Source organism: Haliotis rubra, unplaced genomic scaffold, assembly GCF_003918875.1.
Source record: "Haliotis rubra isolate DU_JTF1 unplaced genomic scaffold, ASM391887v1 Scf166, whole genome shotgun sequence".
Taxonomy (NCBI): Eukaryota; Metazoa; Mollusca; class Gastropoda; order Lepetellida; family Haliotidae; genus Haliotis; species Haliotis rubra.
Genome location: NW_025765625.1, coordinates 684,404 through 709,870, shown reverse-complemented (window position 1 = coordinate 709,870; position 25,467 = coordinate 684,404).

Genomic DNA, 25,467 nt, shown 5'->3' with positions numbered 1-25,467 from the left:
CGAGTGTGGCGTTAAGCAACAAACAAACAACAGCACAAGAGGCCATGTGGAGAAACCGATAGAGTCTTGTGTTCACATTTCACTGGGCGTAAGTGGTATTGTAGCCATCCATCAAGGAGGGATCAATGACATCTAGGTATTTCTACAAGACTCCTGGAAGATCAGGACATGACAACTAAGAAATAGAGATTACACCACGAGTCTGTCAGATACCATTTGTGTTCCAAGTTGTTTCAAAATGTATCTAAGAAGCAAAAGCGCAGTATTGTCACCATATCAGCATTGAATTTACATATTTCATATAGTTATGATCATAGTACTACATTAATTTGTAATACAGCTAACAGAAATGACTGAGTGTGGTGTTATGCAACAACCAAACAAATATTGATATACAATAAACTGGTCATTTGTGAAATCCTCAAGTCTAATTACCTAACGTCATCTTCCACCAAATGTTAAGGTCATACCTGTGGACTATCATTGTGACCACGAAACTAGATGCAACATAAGAACATTTAACACCTTAAAATCATAAAATTCCAACACAGATGTAAGTCAGTTCAACTGCTGCACAACAAACTGATCAATAACTAGTAATCAGGAAAGTAGTCTGCCACAATCTGACCCCAAGTCATCAGCATGAAGTAGCCAATCACTGACCTGGAATTTGATCTCAGGTTTGAAACCAGTTATCTCACATGGGTTTCTCACCAAAGAAAGCATATGCTGAACATATTTCAAGCTGTATAAGTGACAAGAATGGACTTGACATCCAGACTTCAGAGCGTGCTGTCTCTGAGACCACCCTTGTACATCCTCCTATCTATCTATATATGAATGTGTGTCGTACATATGTTGGTTTCCCCAGGAAAGGGAGAATATGGCTTCCTAACTGATGTGCCAGATGGGCTCACACACACTCAATGGTCTAAATCAGACAGTTTAGGAGAGATGGTCTTGTACATCCGTTTTACGACACTAAACAGTAACCTAAAACAAGCATTTGGGAGTTTATGACTGGCAATGTATGTTTCTTCTTTTCTGTGGCCAAACATCGCTGCTTGGTATTAATTAAATATTTTAGCTACTTTCTAAAAATATTTTCTTAAAATAAAGGTAACAAAACCGTTTTCATATTCCCAAGAAATATCAATTGAATGATTGTGATGATACCAGGAAGTAAAGAAAATATGTACATATCCTGCCCTATTGGCAGCACATCACAAACACATGCAATGCCAAGTCAATTGTTCTTGTGAAAATCATTAGAACACATTGTACAACTCAAAATATGGAACTGCATCAGACATCAATTAGAAATGACCAGATAAAGTCATAGTTTGTCAGAGCTGGTGGTATAGTCTGAAGGTTTAAGTGCTTGCCCATTACTGTGAATGTCTGGGTTCAAATCCCTAAATGGGTACAAAGTGAAAAATACATGTGATCTGTATATCACTCCCTGTGATACTGCATATGTCACTCCCTGAACAATACAAAGGGCAGGATAAGGCCCAACAATTATTCCGATTCCTATACCGGCCAAAAATAACACAATTCTTAACAGGCAAGACGTCCTCACCTCACACACACAAGAGCATATATCTAACAGATCACTGACCTCCATTCCAAGCTCATCCCTTCTCAGCCCATACTCTTCCTGTTCTCAGCTTTAGGAAATTAAGAGACTTCGGGGTTCCCTAATACTCAAGGGTTCTTTCATGGAATTATTTTAATTAACTTTACACTAACTTCATTTTAGGGTTTGTAGGATAGCTTTAGCCAAGATGTGCAAAAACTTAACAGTTGGAAAAGATTGTAAAATGACACACAAGTAGATGAAATATGAACACATATGATGTCAGAAGTCATCATTAATGATTATCAGTGGGTGTCACAAATGTAACAGTGTGGCACTTACTGAAGACTACTCTGATGTGCCAGAACTAGGTTAAACTTGGGAATATTTAAATTCAATTAAAAAATAATTAAAACTGGGCTGTAGTGTCACCAATTACATTTGGGGCAATCATTTCAAGAAAAATTCTGTTTCTATATGAGAGAAAAAGAGAGAAGGGAAGAAAGAAAGAAAGAAAGAGAGAGAGAGAGACTTACTGAGGCAATATAGATCCATTTTGCTGCCACAGGAGATACATTACGACATGATCAGTTACAAGCGGCGCAGTTGGAGATATTCAAATTGATGTACTATATTATGGTTTCTCCCAACACACACACCATACACACAATCTGTCTGAACCGCGATACCCAAGTGTAGTATATATGATATACGGATGACGTGACAAACATTCAACTGCTTCAATTTTTCCCCAACAACTACGGCCTCAGGGATGTGGAGTTTCCATCCTTCAGGACTGAACCAGCCTCTGCTGAAACCCTGGCCTTGTCGCTAGAGTATTTAGCACTCACATCCATAAAAAAAAGTCAATTTGATTTGACTTGCTGACGATTTGTCATACGTTATGACTCACTGAAAATGAAAACCTTCAATTAATTGATCATTACCTAACCATTGATTACAAATACACATGTAAGGGGGTATTACAAAAGGATGTCTTAGAGCAAACAATCCGTAAAGATTTCGTAATAAAAATGCATTGTCAGCTTCAGAAGGGCAAATGTTTGTTGAAGTGCATAGAGAGGCAATGGTACACAGATTCCATGTAAAGACCGCCATGAAAGTCACACGACAAACACACGAATATAACATCCTTATTGATGACAGCTTAAGCACCTACATGGAGAAGCCTTTGTAAATATTGTGAAATACTGATCACCAAGAAACAATATTGTGAGAACGAAAGGAAGAAATATACCGGACAGAAATCCGACAGAGTGGACATAATCCTCATCAATACGGACTCAGGCCAATTTCCTGATGAGACATCAGCATGGCCTCATTATCAGGCACCAGAGAGAGGAAAGAAAACATTCTCAACACCTTTCATCTTTGATAAATTGCTCCATCCCACAAAAAAATTGGCCAGGACTTAGCCTCCAAGACCGCTGGAACCATGACAGCTAAATCATAACACGAGACCAGTCAATGAAATCTTACCTGGTGAGATGGTCCTTGGGGACTTGCTCAGGCTCCAAGAAGGGTCCGAGTCAATTATGTGATCAGTAAAAGTCCCGATTTGCCTCTTGTGAGGAGAGCCTATCCTGACAGTGCGAAGAGAGGTTCAAGTTTGATGAGGAAGACCCACGTAATGACCAGGGATCGCCTCGGTAATCCAACGTCATTACCCAAGGAGGACAGGCATCGGAATCTGGCTGGAGAAAACGCTCATTTGTCTTCACCGTGATTATTCTATAACAAATCTCAATCTGTCCATGGAGTCATTAGCTATGAACGATCACAATACAACGTTGGCACAACTCAAAGTCTGCCCCTCACAACACTAGACACAATACAACCATTTGCCATGGGCCAACCTAATGACAGGCTTGTCGCGATCAAAGATTTCAATGATCTACCAACTCGGCTATCCAACACGGCTGTCAAATCCAGCACATGTTCATCGGAGACTAAGCCGGGTTCAAACCACATTTAAAACATAGAGTTAAAGCTCCATTCAAAACACAGCTATGGAACTCCACAGATGTGCTGAGATTTCTGTTTGTTATGGTATCGGAGAGCCAGGGAAACTCTGCCAGTCAACAAGACCGATTCTGCATTATGACTACAGCAGAGGCATCGCTATCTCCGACCAGATGTGGCAACGATAGATAGATAGACTCACTCAGTGAGCAATTGAGGCCTGGCTCGCAGAGCTTCTTCCGTACAAAGACAACCTCCCAAGCTCTCTGCTTCTCTCACTTCAGCTCAATGCAGAGAAATCCCTCGGGCATTCCTTCAACACAAAACAGCACAGGCTTGAAAAATATAATTGAGCAGTGTTAGCCCGCATAAGGTTGAGGCAATGGATGGCAGTAAGAGCTGGCTTGAATGTGAGGCAGCATGCTTTTCTGTTCAGTGCATTTATCCATGTCCTGGATTGCAATGGTCACATGCAAAGATTTCAGCACAGCTGGCCGTGATACTCGGACTCATTACATTACGCTCTTTGTTTTATTTATCTGTGTATTTCTCCAGGCAATAATTTACATCCCTGTTCGAGGAGCAGCTTTTAAATGATATGCTGCTGATGAGAGAAAACAGTTAATTCTGAGCAAGGTGTTGGTTCAGGGATTAAAGAATATTAAATTGAAATATTGATCTCTATTGAGTCCCAAGCAAACAGTATGGCCATATCATTATTGATGATATCATGTCACAAAATTTATACAAGATTGGTTTTCAACAGAAATGCAACGAATATGTTATGAAGGAATCTCAACCTAAAATTGAATGCTTAAATAAACACAACAAATAATTTCAGATAAAAATATTACACATTTCAAAGTATATATATTTCATTGTTTTCGCCAATAACACTTAAAATATATATTCATATTTCAAGATTCTTCAAAATGATTAAACAGCTTTTTCAATATATTAACGTAATTCCATAAGATAATATTTAGATAAGATGGTGTAGCTTGGAGAAAGAGTCAATAAGCAGTAAACCAGATCATATTGTACGATAATCAGCTTGTGGCAAAAGAAACCCTCCTATGCTGTAATGTCATATCACACAATGCAAGGGAGACAACTGGTCCTGACATGAGATTACGGCATCATAACACACGGAAGGCATCAGTATGAAAATAGCCACTGGCAACGCTAAACAATATTACCTATCAATACAACAATTCTTACGCCACAATGTCACGATTGATTAGACGATGCAGAACTTCCTCCGATGCCATCAATAAATTGATTCTTGTTTATTTCCAAAGAAAACTTACCGGGTGACAAAGATAAATCAACGCTGACCTGATCATAGTTTTCGTTTGTTCTCAGTATTATGTTTGACATTGGTGCCATACAAGATGGGGGTTATTCATCTTCATTGACGGCAGCAACAAGGCGCTGATGGTTTTAAAATATTGCATGTATAATATTGTCTCCCTGAAGCCAAGATTTAACCAGGATAATTTGCCTCTCTATCTATACTACCAGCATATTGATTAAATGATTATTCTTTCAAAGTAGGCTGGTAGAACTTAACACTGTTTTATGGTGCAAATTACATATTGTCTGTTACAGCAAAAGAAAGTTCATCAATCTTGTCCATGCTGAAAATATGTCATTTATATTTCAGTTGCGAAGCTTTTACGCAAGATATGATTAAAACATTTAAGTTTTTACTCATTTTGGATGTTTGCACAGGTGTTGCTGCTAGGAAGATGGAAGATGGATGATGCGGTTTCTACAAAATACTCATCATGTACTTTAAATGAGAAAAACAAGTCCACATGGAGAGAGACACCCTTTCAAGCATCTTTAAGAACATGCTATTAACAGCTGGGCTTTTTAAAATTTAAAATTAAACACAAATTTTTAAGTGAATTTGCATAAATGTGTCTTTAAGGTTGAAAGACATTATGGAAGGGAAAAAGAACCATATGGGGAGTTAAACATTTAGATATCCAACTGTTTTGTGGCGAAAAGAAGTCTGGTTATGTGCGACGGCCATAATAGCGTGAAAAACATCACCATTAGTGATATGTGGGGCAACGATTGCAGATACTGATGGATTCATTTCAAAGTTGTATGAGTGGAGGAGCTGAGTTAATATAGTGGGTGAATGGGTGGAGTGATTGAGAGAGTGAAATGAAACTTGTTACTCTGCCTGACATTCAGGCGATAAAAAAAGCTAAGTTAGTATAATGATTGAGTGAGTGAGTGAGTGAAAACAAACTTGTTTTTACTCAGCTCAGTGTTCAGCATTTAGGGAACAAAACAAGCTAAATTAGTTGGGTGGTTGGAGTGAATGAGTGAATTAATGAAATGAACCATGCCTGACATTCTGGAGAAAAAGCAAGATGAGTTAGCATCATGAGTGAGTGAGTGAGTGAAAAGAAACTTATTGTTACCCTGCCTCTTGTTCAGCATTTAGGGGGCGAAATTAGTTGGGTGGTTGGAGTGAGTGAGTGAGTGAATGAATGAAATGAAACTTGTTACCATGCCTGACATTCTGGAGATAAAGCAAGATGAGTTAGCATCATGAGTGAGTGAGAGTGAAAAGAAACTTATTGTTACCCTGCCTCTTGTTCAGCATTTAGGGGACAAACAAGCCTGAGTTAGAATACTGTGACCTGGTTTCTCATGGAGACTACACAACAAAACCATAACAATCCAGACTATATCCAGTATCCAGTGTAGGAAACTACTGCCCGCCCGAATGCCCGAGACAGGTTAATTCTGTGGAGAGCTGGCAAAAACTAAATCTTACCAGCCCGATGGTCGGGCTCATATTTTATGTGTAATCATGAATCTTATCTGTGATGAAACTGTTTCTTTTCTTGGGCATTTCAATAAATATGAAAGCAAAGATACTTAATAGTTTTTTTATTATTGCTGAGCTGCAATGTGAAATTAAAGTTGGTCTGGCGACTTCTGGGAAGGGCTTGTAACTTTTAAAAATTACCAGTCCTGGTGTCTGGTAGAATTTTCTGTTAAGTTTCCTACACTGCTATATCATACAAACACATGCATCCACACATCTGTATCACTAATAATGTGAACTGGTCATAATGTTAAACCTAATTTCCTCTCAAGCTGACAAGTCCTCATATAACCAAGATTTTGTAGTGAACCATATTCAAAATAAATGTTTTCTATATTTTATCACCAGATTCTGACTCTGATGTTACAGTTCAGCTAAAATTAAAACAATCAAAGTTTCAGCAACATAAACTATGTATTATAGCCTAGCAAATCAGACAGCCAATCATACCAACACAAAGTTGACATTTCCCATATATCCCTCAAATCTCAACTATCACAGCTCTTGCCCTGAAAATTTCATGAGTCTGAAGTTGTTGAAACACAAGCAGACATTTCAACTATCAATATGAGAGCGATAACGCTTAGTAAAGGTCATCGTTTCAACGTTTACAAATAAGAATAACATATGTTCAACCTTTCTGCCTACAGTACCATATTCGATGCACAATATCACTGTAATTAAGCAAATATCCTAATTCGCAAGTTAGATAAACGTGTAGATCTAAATCGATCTCATCACTGAAGACATTAAACATACGGCAATGTATCATAGAATCGATGCTAACATAATTACATTTTGCCATTTTAAATTTTCAAAAAATGTTCAATCTGTTTTTGCTAAAATATTAATCATCATAAATTTTACTTGATTAAAATCTAAAAAATGGATAAGATCCATTAAAACAAACAAAAATTGGATTTGACACGAGATATATCACAAAAAGAAAAGAACCTCAAGTGACATCTTGTATCTGTGGATTAACACGTAATTCTCCATCCAATAGAAACATGAAACACGTTCTCGATGGGGATACAGTTACACTGTAAAAAACACTATCAAATCAAAACAGTGAAAGGTCATGACACAGTGATCATAGATTTCAGAAATATGAAGCTTCGGAGAGATTTTCTTACCACAAAAATGATACAATGTATACGATACAGTGTATACAAATATCTCAACTGCATAATCTTGGTCAGAAAACAGAACTAGATCTTTGTCTTGACTAAGTCTTGTAGACAGACTGCTCATTGTGTTTTTCACATAATGCTACACAACATAATCAAGAGTTCCTGATGGGTACACGGCTGGCTTAAGACAACTAAAATTCTATCATAAATGTAAGAAGTGTCAAATTTATATCATAACAGATTCAACATGAAATGTATGAAAAATGATGCTCAGTGTAAACTAAAACATTACTCATAAAAATATCTCATAAAAGTGGTATATCACAAGTCAAAAGACAACAAAACATGGCAGTGTTTGGTTTAAGCGAAACAAAAGTCACAGACATGAAACAAAAACAAGGCCAGGTTTTTCCATTTTAGCCAAGATGCAGACATTCAAAGTGATAGGATTCCATATTTTAGATTCAACCTGACCTGTTATCTGCTACTTGCAAGGTGTATCACAGAGTGAGTGAGTGAGTGAGAATGAGTGAGAGAGTGAGTGAGTGAGTGACATGGAAGTAAAGACTGATATGATATGTAGATCACAGACATTTAACACTACAGTCAAACCCAAAAGCACACAAACGGTCCTGACATTCGAGACCCAACTCTACACAGCGACACCTTGGACACATGACCACCCCACCTCAAGGACATTAGAACTGTGCCGATTTATCAAAGACGATGGCGCCACTGATGAATACTTGAGTACAAGACACCTGGAAGTATTGGCGCACCACTACAGACCCGTTGGTCGACCAGCAAAACACTATGGCACGGAAGTTACTCCACAGGCGAAGGGAGGCATATATAACAATCATGAGGGACTTAACTGTGAGGGTTAGTGGAGCGTGGGGGATGTAGTCTCCAGCAACATGTGCGGGAGCAGTCATCACCTGTTCCTCACATGCTGGTTCCCGCAGGTAAGCTTGGCAGGAAGTACCCCTAACACTTGCTTAAATACTAATATATACAATAGAAACCACACTGACTAGTCATTAACTCATTTAACACTAATAGGCTGGCACGTTTATAACATTAGCCCTGCATCAGGGATTCATTTTACCACACTTTCTGACATTATTTTAAGTACATCCTCATGAAGGTTTTTAACACTGCTGTCCGTGACATGATATTGCATGAAATGACTAAAACTGTTTCCACTGTGGTTCATCGGGTGTTTCTTTGGAAACTGACAAGATGATTTCAAGGACAAGGTGAACCAATCCCATGGACAAGGTTAACCGATTCCATGGACAACGTTAACTGATTCCATAGATAAGGTTAACCAATTCCTTGGACAAAGCAAACTAATTCCATAGACAAGGTTAACCAATTCCATACACAAGGATAACTGATTCCATTGACAAAGCAAACCAATTCCATGGTCAAGGCTAATTGATTCCTTGGACATTTCAAGGACAAGAACAAACAGAAGTAACCAATTCCATGGACAAGGTAAACTGATTGACAGTAATCCAGTTAACTTATTCCAAAGATAAGGTAACCGATTCCATGGGCAATGCTAACTGAATCTTTGGATAAGATCACTGATTTCATGATGAACAGATTTCTTCAGCACATAAGACATTCTGCCCTGGAAGAAGCCCTTTCTGCTCCTTCACACAATCCCCCTCTTTACTGGAATCAAAGAAATGAATAGGTGTGCAAGGGTTAACGTTTCACCTGTTCCTCACCTGTGGTAGTTCCCCGTTACAGTTACCCCACACCTGGAAAGTGTAACACACCCTCCCCTAATGCTTACACATTGTGGCATTCCTAACATTAAACCTCTGAAGGAATTCACACCTTGTAACTGCTAAGCCAAAGATGATAATCCTCTGCTTACACTCTCAATCAAAGAGGATTAAAGTATCTAAAATATATTACAGTTTTCACACCCAATTAACATGAAGCTTCAATTGGAACCAAAAATTCATGTATTTGACAGTTAAAATCTAAAATATATTACTTTCATGATCTTTTTTACATTACACTAATGTGGTAATATTTGTTTAACATCCTCGAGGCTTGGGGGTAATCACTGATAATGACACGTTTTTCTATATTGAATGAATTTTATGGATAACAACTTCTTATACTCTTGTCATCCATAAGTTTGTTCAATATTGTAGGTCCCAACTTCTAAATGCCACTCAAAGTAGGTACATGTTTTTTGCTAAACAAAACACAGTAATAGATTTTAAAAATTAACATATTCTCTTATTACAGAAACACATGTTAAGCATGAGAGTGTTATTAAAAGTCTCTGTAATAAGCCTTTGCTACAAGAGGACATGACGCTGGATGGGTAAAAGTTAAGCCAGATTCTTCGATGCTTAACGTGTCTACCTGTGATTTCAGTGATGGTGCCACCAGTCGAGGCAATCATACTAAAACTCAAATATCTACATTTTGTGTTAAGCTTCTCAAGACTCGGTATGTAATTGTCTAGGATCCGTGGTACTCATGGTAACGTCAATACAGCCTTGCTTGCATTCCGTGTGGCTGGCATAACGGAGAGTATTCACATCATCAGGGAATGTAGTGGAAGTGAAATAGACTCAGAGTCCATCTGCTCTGTCAAATCTCACACTGGAATATAGGCCCACTGGTGTATAAGCCCACATCTGAGAATAGGCCTCTACTGGCATATAAGCCCATATCTGAGAATAGGCCTTTACTGGTGTCTAAGCCCACATCTATGTATAGGCCTCTACTGGCATATAAGCCCATATCTGAGAATAGGCCTTTACTGGTGTGTAAGCCTACATCTATGTATAGGCCTTTACTAGAGTATAAGCCCATATCTGAGAATAGGCCTTTACTGGTGTGTAAGCCCACATCTATGTATAGGCCTTTACTAGTGTATAAGCCCACACTACAATAATGGGTTCAAACCCTTATTGGCCTTGATAATGTTTCTAGGAAGGATTGTCAGTAACAACCACAAAGTTGGAATTGTTTAAAACCTGTATCACTTCAGGGATTTCCTCCAACATCACATGCTAACATGTGTTCAAAGGACCTTAAAACTCAGTCAGAGACTAATGAGGGACAGGGTGGTGTCTTGGGTGGTGTCTTGAGTGTTGTCTTGGTCCGAGATTCCCAATTTAAGAAGCATTTTAGAAACAGAAGAAACATGAACTTTCTCAGGAACTTTTAGGTATTTTACTTTAGTCGGATGACCCTAAGGCTAATTGCCCTTATTTACCGATGCAAAATATACCTTCAAATATTGAAAAAGTTGTGATACATCTCAGATGACTAAAATAACTCTAACAAGCACCTATTGAAAAAACATAATTATATATGTTGTATGCAAAAAATCATTAAGAAAGCTGTCATTATTTAACAGTTTTGCACCGATATATTTTTCTCCATCACCTTGCCAACACATGTCCCTCTCCTCATTAAGCAGGCCTCATCCCATGCCCATTATCCACCATCCCCACCCCCAAACACCCCCCTCCCTGGGCCTCTACCGCTAAGGGATCAAGCACCTGCAAAGAGCCATGAAATTGACCGTCAAACCTACTGTGCCGTGCCTTACAACTGATGTTAACTAATTGACACAAATAGGAAACTTCCCATGATTCCAATCCACTTGAAACATCTTTAATGTGCTTATGTAACTGTTTTACATCCGGTACTTGGTGGCGTGTGGCTTAAATTCACCATAATTAAGTAAGTATATTCACGAGTGCTCACAAAACACGTGCAAATAAAGCTAAAGAAAATAGCCCTGTCCCCCCTGTAAACCATCCAAAAAAGCATTTCAAGATGCATTGTGAATTCTAAATCATATAATTCCTCTATAAATAGAAACAGCATTCACCTTAATTCCAACAAATACTGAAAAGGACAGATATGATATTTTCTTCACAACTGTCATTATTGAAATCGAGATAAACATTGTCATCAACAAAATTGAAAATGAGTTCATACAATCTATTCTTTAGCACAAATAGGATCCATGCCATAAATTGTGCCATTCTGGTTTAATGCCACCCAAAGTTCTAAACATAGTGAATCTCAGAATGTATTATGAACCCCTCGTATACAATACGAAAATATGAAATGTCTTTCTGCAATATTAGTCTGGCGTCGCGTTTATGATTTATGTATGGACAACATACCTACGCTGAAAGCATCCTATCTTGATGAGACAGAAACATGAACACAATGTTTGCCTATACAAACCTTGATTAATTTCACTGAAGATCTCATTAATCACATCCCATAATCAACCACTGACCAAAATATGAATATACATCATCAGTGATAACAAAAGCAAGCATTATAATTTCAAATCAAGTAGCGATCCTTCCGGTCCTCAGAATACCATTATCAGTTTGTGGGAAAATAGTTGCAATCTGATCTGGTTTAGTACCAATGGTAATGAAAAAATATTGAAAATGCCAAGGTCTGTTAATTGCTTGAGAGAAATTGCTGTCATTACGGAGTGAAATAGTTCTCCTGCTTGAAAGATTCTGCACATTCATCATTACATCTTTCAGCCCCTAACTGTAACATTATGAAGTCCAGCGTACCATGTTCCACAATCATGAGCTCAGTGAATACTGCTTGAAGACAACTATCCATCGTAAGAGATGGACGGAGGCCATTCAGCCTGACCTCTCACTATGATGCGAGAACAGAACTAGCTAAAATCAATGACCACTCCAGAATAAACACATGGTAATAAGACCGACTCCTTGAACTATTCATGAGACTAATTTAGACTCCCACAACATTATTTTGGTCTTTAATAGGACAATTTTTGTCCCAGCTGTTACTGTGAAGCAGTTCTCACTTGCAGATCTGTGCACTGAAGCCAGGTTGTGTTGCCTACCATCTATCAATGTCATGTTTCCATTGAATTCTTGTTCATCTCATAACCAAATTTCAAACCAGAATATTCTATTCCCTCTTACGCTCTCTAAGAGCTGGGGGCGGTTGGGTAGCCTTAAGGTTTAAGCGTTTGTTTGTCATGCTGAAGATCCAGGTTCGATTTCCCCACGTGGATACAAAGTGTGAAGCCCATTTCTGGTGTATCCTAAAAGCAGTGTCACACTCACTCTTTAAGAGCTGTGGATGGAGGGGTAGCCTTGTGGTTGAAGTATTTGCTGTCATGCTGAAGACACATGGGCACAATGTGTGAAGCCCATTTCTGATGTCCCCACCATGATATTGCTGGAATATTGCTAAAAGCGGCCCCAAACCATACTCACTCACTCTTTAAGAGCTCGTCAAGCCGAAGACCTGGGTTCGAATCCCCACATAGGTACAATGAGTGAAGCCCATTTTTGGTGTCCCCACCATGATATTGCTGGAATATTGCTAAAACAGCCCCAAACCATACTCGCTCACTCTTTAATAGCTCGTCACGCCGTAGACCCAGGTTCAAATCCCCATATGGGTGCAATGAGTGAGGCCCATTTCTGGTGTCCCCCACCATGATATTGCTGAAATATTGCTAAAAGCAGCCCCAAACCATACTCACTCACTCTTTAAGAGCTGATTGCCTCCATGGAAGGAGAATTTGCACTGAAAGTTGAAGTCTGTGGTTCGATCTCAGGCTGCATCAAACCTTAGATGTTTAAAGGTAGTTGTTGTCACCCTGCCTGGCCCTCAGCATTAAGGTACACCATGACCATCAGATCCAGTACACCATGACCACGTTGTGTGCTTCTGTTAAACTGAGGCTAGATCTTTAAGACCAACATAAGGCAAGAATAGTACAAGGACTCACGCACATACACTGCTATACAAGTGTAATGATCATGACCATGAGAGATCTTCCTACAAAAGTATACAAAATTCTTTAGTCCAGAATACCCCTTTGCTAAAGCTCAAATGCATGGGTGTGTTGATAAGCAACCTAGAAACATAACCAGGACAAATATTAAACCAATGATTACAGGATCCTGACAGCCCAAGGAAGGCAACTCAGTGCCTTAAAAAATCATCCCTGCATCTCAAAGATGATGGAAGGAAGGGTGAACCAACTTCAAAAGGTTTCAGTCTGAGTCACCACAACCAAGATGTATCTCTTCCAGATCCTAAATCTCCAAGTGGATCCCAATAACATCCATCTATCTCACTCCGTGTACAAAGCACGCACAATAGTTATTTTTTCCCCATTATGAATGACTTGTAGAGCAATAGCCACCACTGTTTCCCTGTTGGCTCCGCAATCCCACAATTCCTCAGACAGGAAATCAACAAATACCAAGTAAATTCTGTAAGGAGTGGTCGAGGAAGTCAGTAGAGAGTTTTATATTGAGATATATTAACACAGCCTTCGCTAGGTCTGCAGGAGATGTTTGACCTCAGATACATCACTGACACAGAGAATCTAAATCAGCTAATAATCGGGTTAAATTCCCAAATTCCAATTTTTCCTGTCAGGACTGCATGAGGAAGCAGGGTTGGTGTTGTACAGTCAGGGGTGATTAGATCAAGACTGAAGTGATACCAGCTGATTTCTTCACAGCCATGCACCAATTCCATTCATTCTGTAAAACAGTGGACAGTTGGAGAAAAAAACATGTAATTATACATTAGCTGAGATTCACAGAAAGACTCAAGCTGACACTTGTAGTAAACTGGTTCTGGTTGTTTGATTCTGGAATCAGCTTGACCAACAGTTCCTTCGTATATTGTCTATTGTCTTATTTTTGTTTTTGGACAAAGCAGAGAAAAAAGCAGTGGTTGTTTTTAACGTGGTAATTCTAACCACAATGATTTAGTTCATGTCCATTTTGATTTTTTCGTGAAACTAACATGAGAAGTAGCACAAATATTGTTTCCTTGCCTCAATATTGAACCATGCTCATCATTGCCATAATCCTGGAATCAATAGATACTCATGATTTCTAATCTGTATAAAAAATGACAAAAAGACTAATGTTCCAACACAATATTTCTGTCCAAGCAGTCCCAAACTGAAGGGATTTCGTAAAACCAAAGGCAGGGATTTACAGGACCTGAATTCATGCGTCCTATAGACATAAAAATTGATAACTGATACCACGAAATTGATTAGCGCGTCCACAGGGACGAAGAAAAAGTCCAAATACTTTTTGTAAATCTTCAAAGTGTCACAGTGACCTTAAAATTTAACTAAAGGTCACCAAAATCAACAGGGCCTATGCGCCTTCATTCGATGAAGCTTGGTGTCAAATATGAAAAAAATCCAGTGAATGTTTTTTTGCGATATCTTGCTGACCATCTTAACATGCAGGTTAACATACTGAAATCTTCAAAGTGTCGCTGTGACCTTGCAAATTACGTGAAGGTCACCAAAATGGACTGGGCCATGCACCTTCCCTAGATTAAGTTTGGTGTTGAATATGAAGAAAATCTAATTAGCGGTTCTTGAGATATCTTGCTGACAAGAGTAAAACGTTAAAGTCCCCTTGTGACCTTGAAATGAAGGTCAAGGTCACCAAACCTGACTGGGACCTTTCTTATACTGTGATGAACCTAGGTACCATATATGAAAATAATCTAGTCAACGTTTTTTAAGATATTCTAATTCGTACATACGGACGGACAGACAGAGCCTAATACTATATTCCCAGCTTCGCACGGCAGGGATTAATCATAGACTAAACCAGACAAAGCTTGCACCACTGGACCACCCTGTGCAACATAAAGGAATACAACAGTTATGTTACTATATGACTTCTTGGTTAATTAAAACAGAGATGAAAGGAACTGGAAAGGATGCATTTGGGTTGGATTCATAAGAAATTGCGAACACTGACTACAAGTAATTTCATGGTCAGAAGGTTAATGCCGTATGGGCAATTGGAAATGTGTAAACTGAATGGCGTCTTTAAGAATCAATGATATGAAACCCTCTTTGGGTTCTTTTGGATCTATTTCAAGCTGTATGGAACTAAATGAGCAGAGTTATCAATCTTCTATCTAACAATAACAATGTCAAAATAGCTTTTTCAATTGCACACCAAACCATTGGGCCCCAAAACTGATGATTCCCCATCTACCTAATCTCCATACATCAACCCTTGCGTCCAGCTGCAGAAGTGATGTGAGGAGTTTGTCAACAAACTATTAATGGCTAAATCTCAGCTTCTGCTTGCAAACTGTCATATTTCATCGCATCAATCGCGTTTGGTCAGCAACGTGAATTGGCAATCATGTTTTATACCCTGCCAATCTACATGATTATGTTTGATAGACGGTGATGACCTGCAACAGATATTGGCCAAAGCCAACACCGAATTATTGCCAATATACAAGCGAATATTTGCAGAGCAGTGTTTAGCTCTTCACTACAGAGAAATTCCAAGGAATATTTCTGCAAAGATTAAATTTTCTTTTGAGAAAGGCGGCACAAATATATCATACAAGATGAACCAGCATAAACCGTCTCTTTATGTGGAAGAATTTACAGCAAGGTACAAATCTTCCTGCCATGCTGATTCGAAACGGATGCCATTATCCCTAGTCTTAATGGTTTGTCTTGGTGATTACTCAATATCCTGCCTATTTCTACCAGCTTACTCAAAGACGTAACTGCTATCTCAATGAGAACATAGACTGCTTCTGTATTTAAATTACCAATACCAGGTTTTTTTATATTCAGGCCCATGATGACATTTCCCACACAACTGGTTATTACTTGCTGTGAGTTGTTTGTGTGGAGAGGATTGTGACAACCAGATAAATTTCCAGATCATGGTAAAGGACACTATTTGGGAAGATTTCCATTGAGGAGAGAAGGATAGTATGGCCGAGTGTGAGGAGCATACAGTCAACAGTTATCAAAGCTTGAGACAGCCTTTTACGATTCCGATAGTCGGGAATCTGCACGACATCAAAGATACTAGATGGCCTACGAGTCGTCTTGTAATTAAAAAAAAATAAAATAGCATTTTAGTTCAACCCTCTAGGAAGAAAGGATTCTTTGTTAGGAAATTTATCTCATTGACTACAGAAAAAAGTCTTCTGGAATTGATTTAGTTTGAAGGACGGTTCGAATCAATTCTTTTCAGACCAAATAAATGCAAATTCCATTGTCTGCACCTAAGAAGTTTATTTTCTTTGAAGGACACATTCCAAAATCACGATTACACAATAAAAACAAATGACCATTTCTTATCTCTCAGAAGATCAAGATGTTGATTGAATAAATTCAAAACAAAATGAATTAAAATAATAAAAGCTCGTTCAATAATATCAATCTAGATGTTCGAAAAACAAAGAAATTAGCTGTGTAAGAAATGAAGCATTCCTCCAATGGCACGACTTCCATGTTTGATTGAGGAGGATTATGGGAAATTTTAATTACTTTTAATGAAGTTTTGAAGACTGTATCAAAAGTATTAAAATCTTCATTAAAGGATTGTCCTGTTAATTATAAAGTGTAATTAGTCAGTAACCTAAGCTCTGTTGGTGTCAAGACAAGGATTACAGATGGACTGGCCACGTGCAGTAGGCCGAATCAGATCCTCTTCATTACCATCGGTTAATGAATCTTGTCATCCTTGCCTGATGGCCTCTTCGTGTCACCACATTCCGTCATCATGAGCAACCAAGGCCATTTGGTGACCCACGCCATCAGGTTTGACACATAATTTGGGGATCCTTAGGACAACTTAACCTTTAGGCCTCCATAACTCAGGGACTAGATTTTTAATTTAATTTATGAAAATGTGTATCTTTCTTTGTCTTAAATTGTTTTGTCAGGCAGCTGTGTTCAATTGTTGGTGAAGGCGATTAACTTGATACGTAATCATGTATAATCAGACTGTGCCAAGAGGAAAACACATACAGGGACACTGTTTAGGGCACTGCCATTTGCTGTGCAGAGTTTCCTCCCTTAGATGTAGCAGGATCTGGGGTTAGAATCCGGAAGAGTTCTGATGCGTCATGACATGTCAGCATCATACTGCTGTCTGTGTGGTTCAGCAATGCAGCAGATGTTCGAGTCCTGTATCTGGCTTTCCTTCCACTTGGTGGGACAACTTGATACCATTGAAATACTGATCGAGGTGATATTAAACTACACTCAATCAAATGACCAAGAAACTCGTTGCTTCAAAGCAACACGACCAATCTGATTCCATCGGTGAAGGTCCTCATTAGAATTGGTCTTCAGCAACCCATGCTTGTTATAAGAGACAACCAACAGGATTGGGTTTGTCAGGCTTCTTTACTAGGTTGACATATGTCATGTTATCCCAACAGCGTAGATTGATGCTTATGATGTTGATCACTGATTGTCTGGTCCAGACGGCTGCCATATACAACTTAATACATGATATGGATAATCTGAGTGTGGGGCCTGAATGTGTCTGACAGGCTACGTGGCAATAGTTTCATACAAATAGTATCCCACGTCATTCAGTTGGAGCTTGTTCAGCTAAATTTTAAGTCAATAAATGTAAATACACAATTCAAGTACATAGTTGCTATCCCCTTCTATTACGCAGTTTAAAACACTCCATTATCCCTCGCAAATGTTGAGCAGTATTTATTGAAATCAATACTATTTTGTAATGTGTCTTTCTCAGTCCCAAACTGACAATTTTCTGAAGTCTGCAATACTAGATCTTAAATATAAAGTCAGGTTCTCAAGTAAGACTAGTGCAACTAAAAATATGTACCATATGAATACATAATAGGCCCCTAAAAGGATAATACAGAGATATTTTCAGTGTATTTTTGATATAATTGAGAAATAATTAGAATCAATACAAATGGTAGTTTTGTTGCAATGGTTGTGACTTCATCCATGAACATAACCTAAGAATAAGCTAATATATGTGCAACTACTTATGGACACTTGATAGTGAAGAAGACGTCTGTTGAAAATCTGAAGATTTAGTTATGTTTGATTGCCGCCAAATTACGAGACTATGGTAATGACACAAAAGAGGTATGGTATTCACTATAATTATTCACTTATATTATAAATGTAGGCAAAATGTTCAATAACTTGGTTGTATCAAGTGGCTAAACAGTACAAACAAACTCACCCAGTGACATAAATATCTATTTGTATGTGGTTCACAGTACTACAAGTTCAACAACAATGTGAAACGTGAAGAAAAAGCTGATGTCAAGTTTTGTCGTGAGTCCAGTGAATGGGGTTTAACGTCAAGATATTTAACAAAGCCAGGGCAATTTTCTCTCAAATGGTGTTGATGATTTACATTTCAACACATCGTCACACAAACGAATCTAACTCTTCAGCTTGGCAGTATAATGTTAAAAAATAGAAACAACCCACTGCACTAATTGACATATATGTCCAAAAACACAGACCAAACCGTTCCCTATTTTGTTCTTTCAAACGTGTTTGAAGTTGAACTATTTGAAAACATCAGTATGGTTCTGCAAGGGGAAATCCTCTTGGAACTCTAATAACCATGGCGACATATCGATGGGTTTACAGGTTTCTCCTATGTTACTACCAACACAGCTTTTACTGGACACTGGATCAATGACAGGAGCAATTGTCTGGAATCGGATCACCGTTGTTGGACCGACTCGTCACCACAGATCCAATACCAGTCTCAGGCAATGTACTCATCCCGTCAAGCAACCAACTTCAAAGCGATTATCAAACCATCTTTTTTATTCCTTTTCCCTTGGCAAACAAAAAAACAGTTTGACTCTAAATGTAAAGCCTCTGAAAAATTGTTTGCATCCCTGAAGTGAAAAAGTAATTTGTAGTGTGTGACAGTGAGAGGCCCGAGCGGGATGAGACCTGACCGGGGTCAGGAATCAAGGTGCTGCAATGTGCTCACTTCTACACTTACATCACCACGGTTTCCATGGAATGATCTATGGAACATGTGTCTGGCATGGTCAAACAATATCGTGGTTTGCCAAGACACCAATCTGTCATACAAAAATAAACTTCTCTCAAATTACAGGATCCAAACTACTTGAGCAGTAAAAGGACTTTATCAAAACAAACCCCACATAAAGTAGACCAACGGACACGTTTTTGCAAAAGTGTTCATAAAACATAGCGGTTTTTTTCCCTGTCCAATGCTATCACATTACATCTTTGCTTCAATTGATCTTGCTACGCCAGATTAAGTTTTCTGGATCTTTAAAGATTATTCTGTAGCAACAAAAATAAAAAGTGAAATTTATGGCTTTTAAATCTTGGACAAAAAGCAAGCTGACACTATATTAGTTTCAACTCTTTACTAAACAGTGATTTCCCTGCATCAAAGATTTACTGCTGCTGCATAAAATATAAATTTGACTTTTTATAAAAACTTCAAGGATTTTAACGTCTGGTTCACATGTGAGTCAAGCAGATGGCCATAATTTGAGCGGAACCTCAAGAGGGAAGGATATACAGCCATATTTGGTTTGGTTGTTGTTTAATGCCGCACGCAGCAATATTCCAGCTACATGGCGGCGGTGTGTAAATAATCGAGTCTGTTCCAAACAATTCAGTGATCAACAGCATGAGCATCGATCTACGCAATTGGTATCAGATGACACGTGTCAACCAAGCCCGCGAGGCTGACCACCGATCCTGTTAGTGGCCTCTTATGACAAGCATGGGTTGCTGAAGACCAGTTCTAACCTGGATCGTCACGGGTCTATATTTGGTAGCACTTGGTATGAATCTCATCACTGAGAAGAGACAATATTTACCCATAGAAGAAGAATGCAATTGATAGGTAAATAATGCAATATCTCTGATTCTGATTCTAAATTGGTCTAACAATTAGGATGTGACCTTTTCTGATATCAAATCAATGTTGTATGTCTGAGTATGTGTTTGTGTCTGTGTGTCTGACAGCAACATGTAGATAGTCTTGACCAAACAGTTTAGTGACTGATATTATGAGCAACAGCTACTGACATCTAGGTACGAAGACATTTCATTAACCAAGACACTGTCTGACCATCCAATCCTAAAAATCGCATCTTAGAGCAAGCAAATGTTGCTGGGATCAATTGAAACCATGAATTCAGTAAAAACAACTATTTCTTGGACCAACAGATCATGATATGATAGCTGTTATTGGTGGGGAAACAGTACCGTATACAGTAGTATTAGTATAACAGTGGTATTTTGCCTTCGGTTCGGTATCCCATAATGCAATTAAAAAATCTGGTATTTTCGGTTTTCGTAATGTCATTTTATTAACCTTTTTAAACCTTTTCCAAAACATCTAGATATCAAATCATCTTGTCAAAATCTATGCATTTCTTTGCTAAATGGTCGCTATTTTCCTGGAAGTAAGTTCTCATCTACCGAACCGAAACAGATCAAACTGAAGGCATTGTACCGCCATACGTACCGTACCATGGTAAGAGCGTACCGTTTCACCCCTAGCAGTTACAGAATCTAAAACAAAGCAATAAATATGACTGTCAAGGACCGGCATATCTCACGAGAAGTACAGATTTCAGATCATGGCTCATTTAACTCTTCTAAATACGAAAGCAAATTTATTCTATTTATAACCAACTGCAAAATTTTAGAACAATTAAAATCTCAATTTGTTGTCACACTAATAGTGTTTGATGAGTCGGAAGGGCCAAGACACAGCCGCCGTCCCTATATCCCACTTCATAGCTGGGGCCAATTGGCTGGAGATCCCAATTATGGGTCATCTGTCACTCTTGGAGGAATGTTGTCCCTTGCCTTAGCCCAAGGCATGCTTCCTGGACACATTGAGTCTGTTTCTGGTACAGATGGTGTGGGCTGGGCGGCATAGAGCACAGCTGAAGGAAGGATTTGTCAGCCTTTTGTCAAAAGGGGCTGTGTCCCGATCCACAAAGTGTTGATAACGTTACGACCTGTCATAACTCTATACTTTATCACAGACTTACGAATGTCGTAGACCTGTCATAACTCTATACTTTATTACAGACTTACGATTGTCGTAGACTATAAACATTTTGTGGATCGGGACCCTGGATTGTTTTCGAGAGAAAATTCCAAACAAATTTCAATGGAATTTTGTAGGTTGAAGCATGGATACCTTGCAATAAGATGCTGCGTAGATTAAGGTTTGCATGCTTTGTTGTTGTGGAGAGATAGGGTTGGGAGGCATCTCATGTCAGTGGATGTAACGAGTTACTTTGATGTTTTACCCTTAATGTGTCTGCCAGTATAAATAAATAGACTTGTTCAGACAAGCTAGTCTGTCGTATAGACCCTGAACCAAATTGCCAAGAAAGCAATGTAAGTCTAGAATATGTGACAAGTCTGGATTACAAATTTCTGAAAGTCTCTGGGATTCTTTTCATTATATTTACAATAATATTTTACAAACTGTTTTTTTCTGCAAAATATATTCATTTATTTCAGAGACTAGATGTTCATCTACAAACTAATTGTCCATGGTCCATGAAGTGAGTGAATGAGTGAGTGAGTGAGTGAGTGGGTGGGTGGGTGAGTGAGTATTCCAGTTATATCCCAACATGTCAGCATTATGTGGAGGGAAAGCCCAAAATGATGAAAGTGTCACATTCTCACAATTTTGCTTACACCCACGAGCATGGGTGCTGACAAACCAAGAAACACAATCATAGTAAACTGTGATTCGAACCCATGAACTACAAAGCCAATCGGAGTACCTTAGATGACTGAGCTGCACTGTCCCCAACAATTAGCCAGAACACGTCTGACAATTGCTGCAAGGATTAAACATCCAAGTTGTAATCGAACCCATAGCGCTGAGCAAGTCAGATACAATCAATGTGAAACTGGAATCTGAAAGCAAGATCAGCAGATCCTGGCACGACCAAGGAACACAAGTCACACAACAAACAATGCCTTTCCCGCTTGGCTTACTAAATCCGCCTTAGTCGCTATTATGGATATTACCAGATACCAACACCTCTGCCAACAAATGCCAACAAGAGTAGCACTATTGGCATGCCAACTATTTTTAAAATGCCTTCAGAGCACCAACAGTTACATAAACAACGATCCATCTGAGGAACATGATCCTGGTGCCAAACGACCTTGACGTGTTTAAAAATCACATCCAAGTATATCCGCAAACAAATGTGATTAGTTGCTGGGAAAGTCATCTCAATTTCAGATTCATTCGAATATATGTGCGAGGAAATTTAATTTAATTGCACATAATCAACCTATCTGATAATGGCTGCGATGAATAAGGCATGGGAAGCCAAATTATCGCACACAACACTGCGAAGCAATCCTCGAGTTTGGGTGACACGCATATGGCCAGTCTCTCCATGTAAACATTGGCCATCAATAAAATCAGTACAATACAAGTCTCTAATGACCGCTCTGCATGTCAATCGGACAATCGCATGCCCAAAGTGGACATTCAAGACACACACGAGTAAATCAGATCGTTAACAACTGACCTATGTGGCGAGGTCTGGTATTGATCCGGCTCCTTCATTAGCGACAGGCGTCGATCGCTTATCTTCGTCATACATATGTATACTAATGGCTTATTAATGACAGCGTCCACTGCTTGGTCAGCCTAATATATGCAACACATTATAGAAGGGGTCAAGCCCAAGCAGTTTGAAGGAATAGGAGGCAATGTAATGGATGACCATCGTCCAACAAGGTCAGCAATCTCTCTCAGGGATTTGAAAACAGTGACTGTAAAAATCTTCATTGTGTAAAAATCAGCACAGTTGACTAATGAGCTTTCTCATTTTATTGAACTGTATTTCTGTTTAAATCTGAAATCAACCACACACCTTCCACTTTAAAAATTCCACAAATATTTTATTTATTGAAATTAAATGAACTCAATTCTCAATGCCTGATCTGAAAAGGAAGGGCAGATCTTAATCACTGAAGCAATTTTTCTGCATGAATTCAATACCCTGTTGTAACCCTATTCCTTAAATCTTCACAAAATTGGGTGACATGACTTTTAATCTTTTAAGTATTTCTTTATGTATGGGAGAATATGTGATTTAATATCCTTCCCCAAATCTCTGTTTGGGTGTAAGAGCTGTTTATCGGATTTCCTACTTGTGTAAGGGTTAACATGGAATTAACATGGCATTGCCATAAAACCCAAACACAACAACACTGTGTAATCGAATGACACAATTAGGACAGTGGCTCCACTCTCTCGGCAACAAACTATACCCCCGTAAAAATGTTTCAAACTCCAAACTCCTGACATAATTCTTGTGAATATGAGATTATTGCTAGAACTGAGCGGGTATGACAAGACGTGCTGCATTATTGAGATGACAGCGCCCCCTAGCGCTCATTACTGACCGACAAAGCATCTCCGGGGAAGGATATTTTCTTCAATTACACAATACGCGAAGTAACTGCAATTAATATTTCATAACCAAAACTGCAATAAAGATGCTTTACGACGCACTGTAGCAGTGAAACTTGAAGTTTTCTCAAACTGGACCGTTTGTACGTCCGTAATGAGCAAGTTTGATATGAAACACTTGCATTCACTCATCAAGTAGTTTCGGGGAAGGAACAAAACAGCTCTCTAACAGCTCTAATCGCTCTCAAACACAGCCACGTAATGCAAAATAACCACCAGATTGAAGCTAGTGTTCGTGGTAATAATACAGATTTGGACAATAATCATCAACCACTTGCCATAACACATCAAAAGTTTCATTCAATCATAAATGTCACGTGCAATATAAAATGCATGGAAACAAAATTAGAAACCATAAAACAAATCTTTTGCTTATTGTTTCTCGGAATTACAAAATTGTATTCTTTTTTATTTACTATCAGCCATAATAACTTTAAAATTGTATTATCATCCTAATGCAAGTGAGTGAATTTGCATTTTTTAAACTTTAACTTCTCCAAAACAAACTGTCACAACGTTCGTTATAAGAGCTTTTCTGTCCTATTTTCCAATCAAGTTTCTCATGCAATTTTGGAATGCCCAGAACAATTTAATGTTCAGGACATAATTGAATGATTAGATTTTCAATGAAAAAGCAATAAGGTGAGAGGCAGTAGTCAAGTTATTATTATTTGTCTTCTTTACATACAAACTACAAATAGTACATGTTCAAGACACCCGTGAACATGACCTGACCGCTGATGTGAACCACAACCAGAGGAATGTTTTGTTGGACTATGTTTGTTTCGCAGGACTTATACTTGTTTCGTTGGACTTTCCATTACTAATTGGACTTTCCGTGTTGTTTTGGACTTTTCATGTTTTGTTGGACCATGTATGTTTTGTTGGAGTAAACATGTTTTGTTGGGCTTTGAATGTTTTGTTCAACAATGTGTTCACTTTCTAAAGAAAGCAAGGACTGACTGAGTTTGGCTTTACGCCGCTTTTAGCAATATTCCAGCAACATCACAGTGGGGGACACCAGAAATGGGCTTCACATGTTGTACCCATGTGGGGATTCGAACCCGGGTCTTCGGCGTGACGAGCCAACGCTTTAACCACTAGACTACCCCACCGCCAAAGAAAGCAAGGAAGACACAAGGCAACATTCTTCATCAGTTTGTGGTTTGGCTGTATATAGCACTGAACTGTCCTGGCAGTGAAGCGGAGTGGAGTGGAGAGGAGTGGAGGGTGCGAGTGATGTTGTGAAATGCAGGAATCGAACTCGGGTATCTAAAGCCTTCCCACCTCCGCCATGGGCCAAAAGATCACCATCATTTATCAACATGACACCATCAGGATCAGTTCCATACCCAAATATGCAGATTATGATGAAATCATACAGATTAAATTTACTATGATATTGACAACAAGTATATGTGACAATCTCCCATCACAGTCATATTTATTACACATGATCCACTAGTCTTCAAAAACAACAAATCTGTCACAATACATATCAATGCAGACCCCAGAACTGAACCTAGTCGGTGGCACCCTTCTCCTTTATTTAATCACCAAACT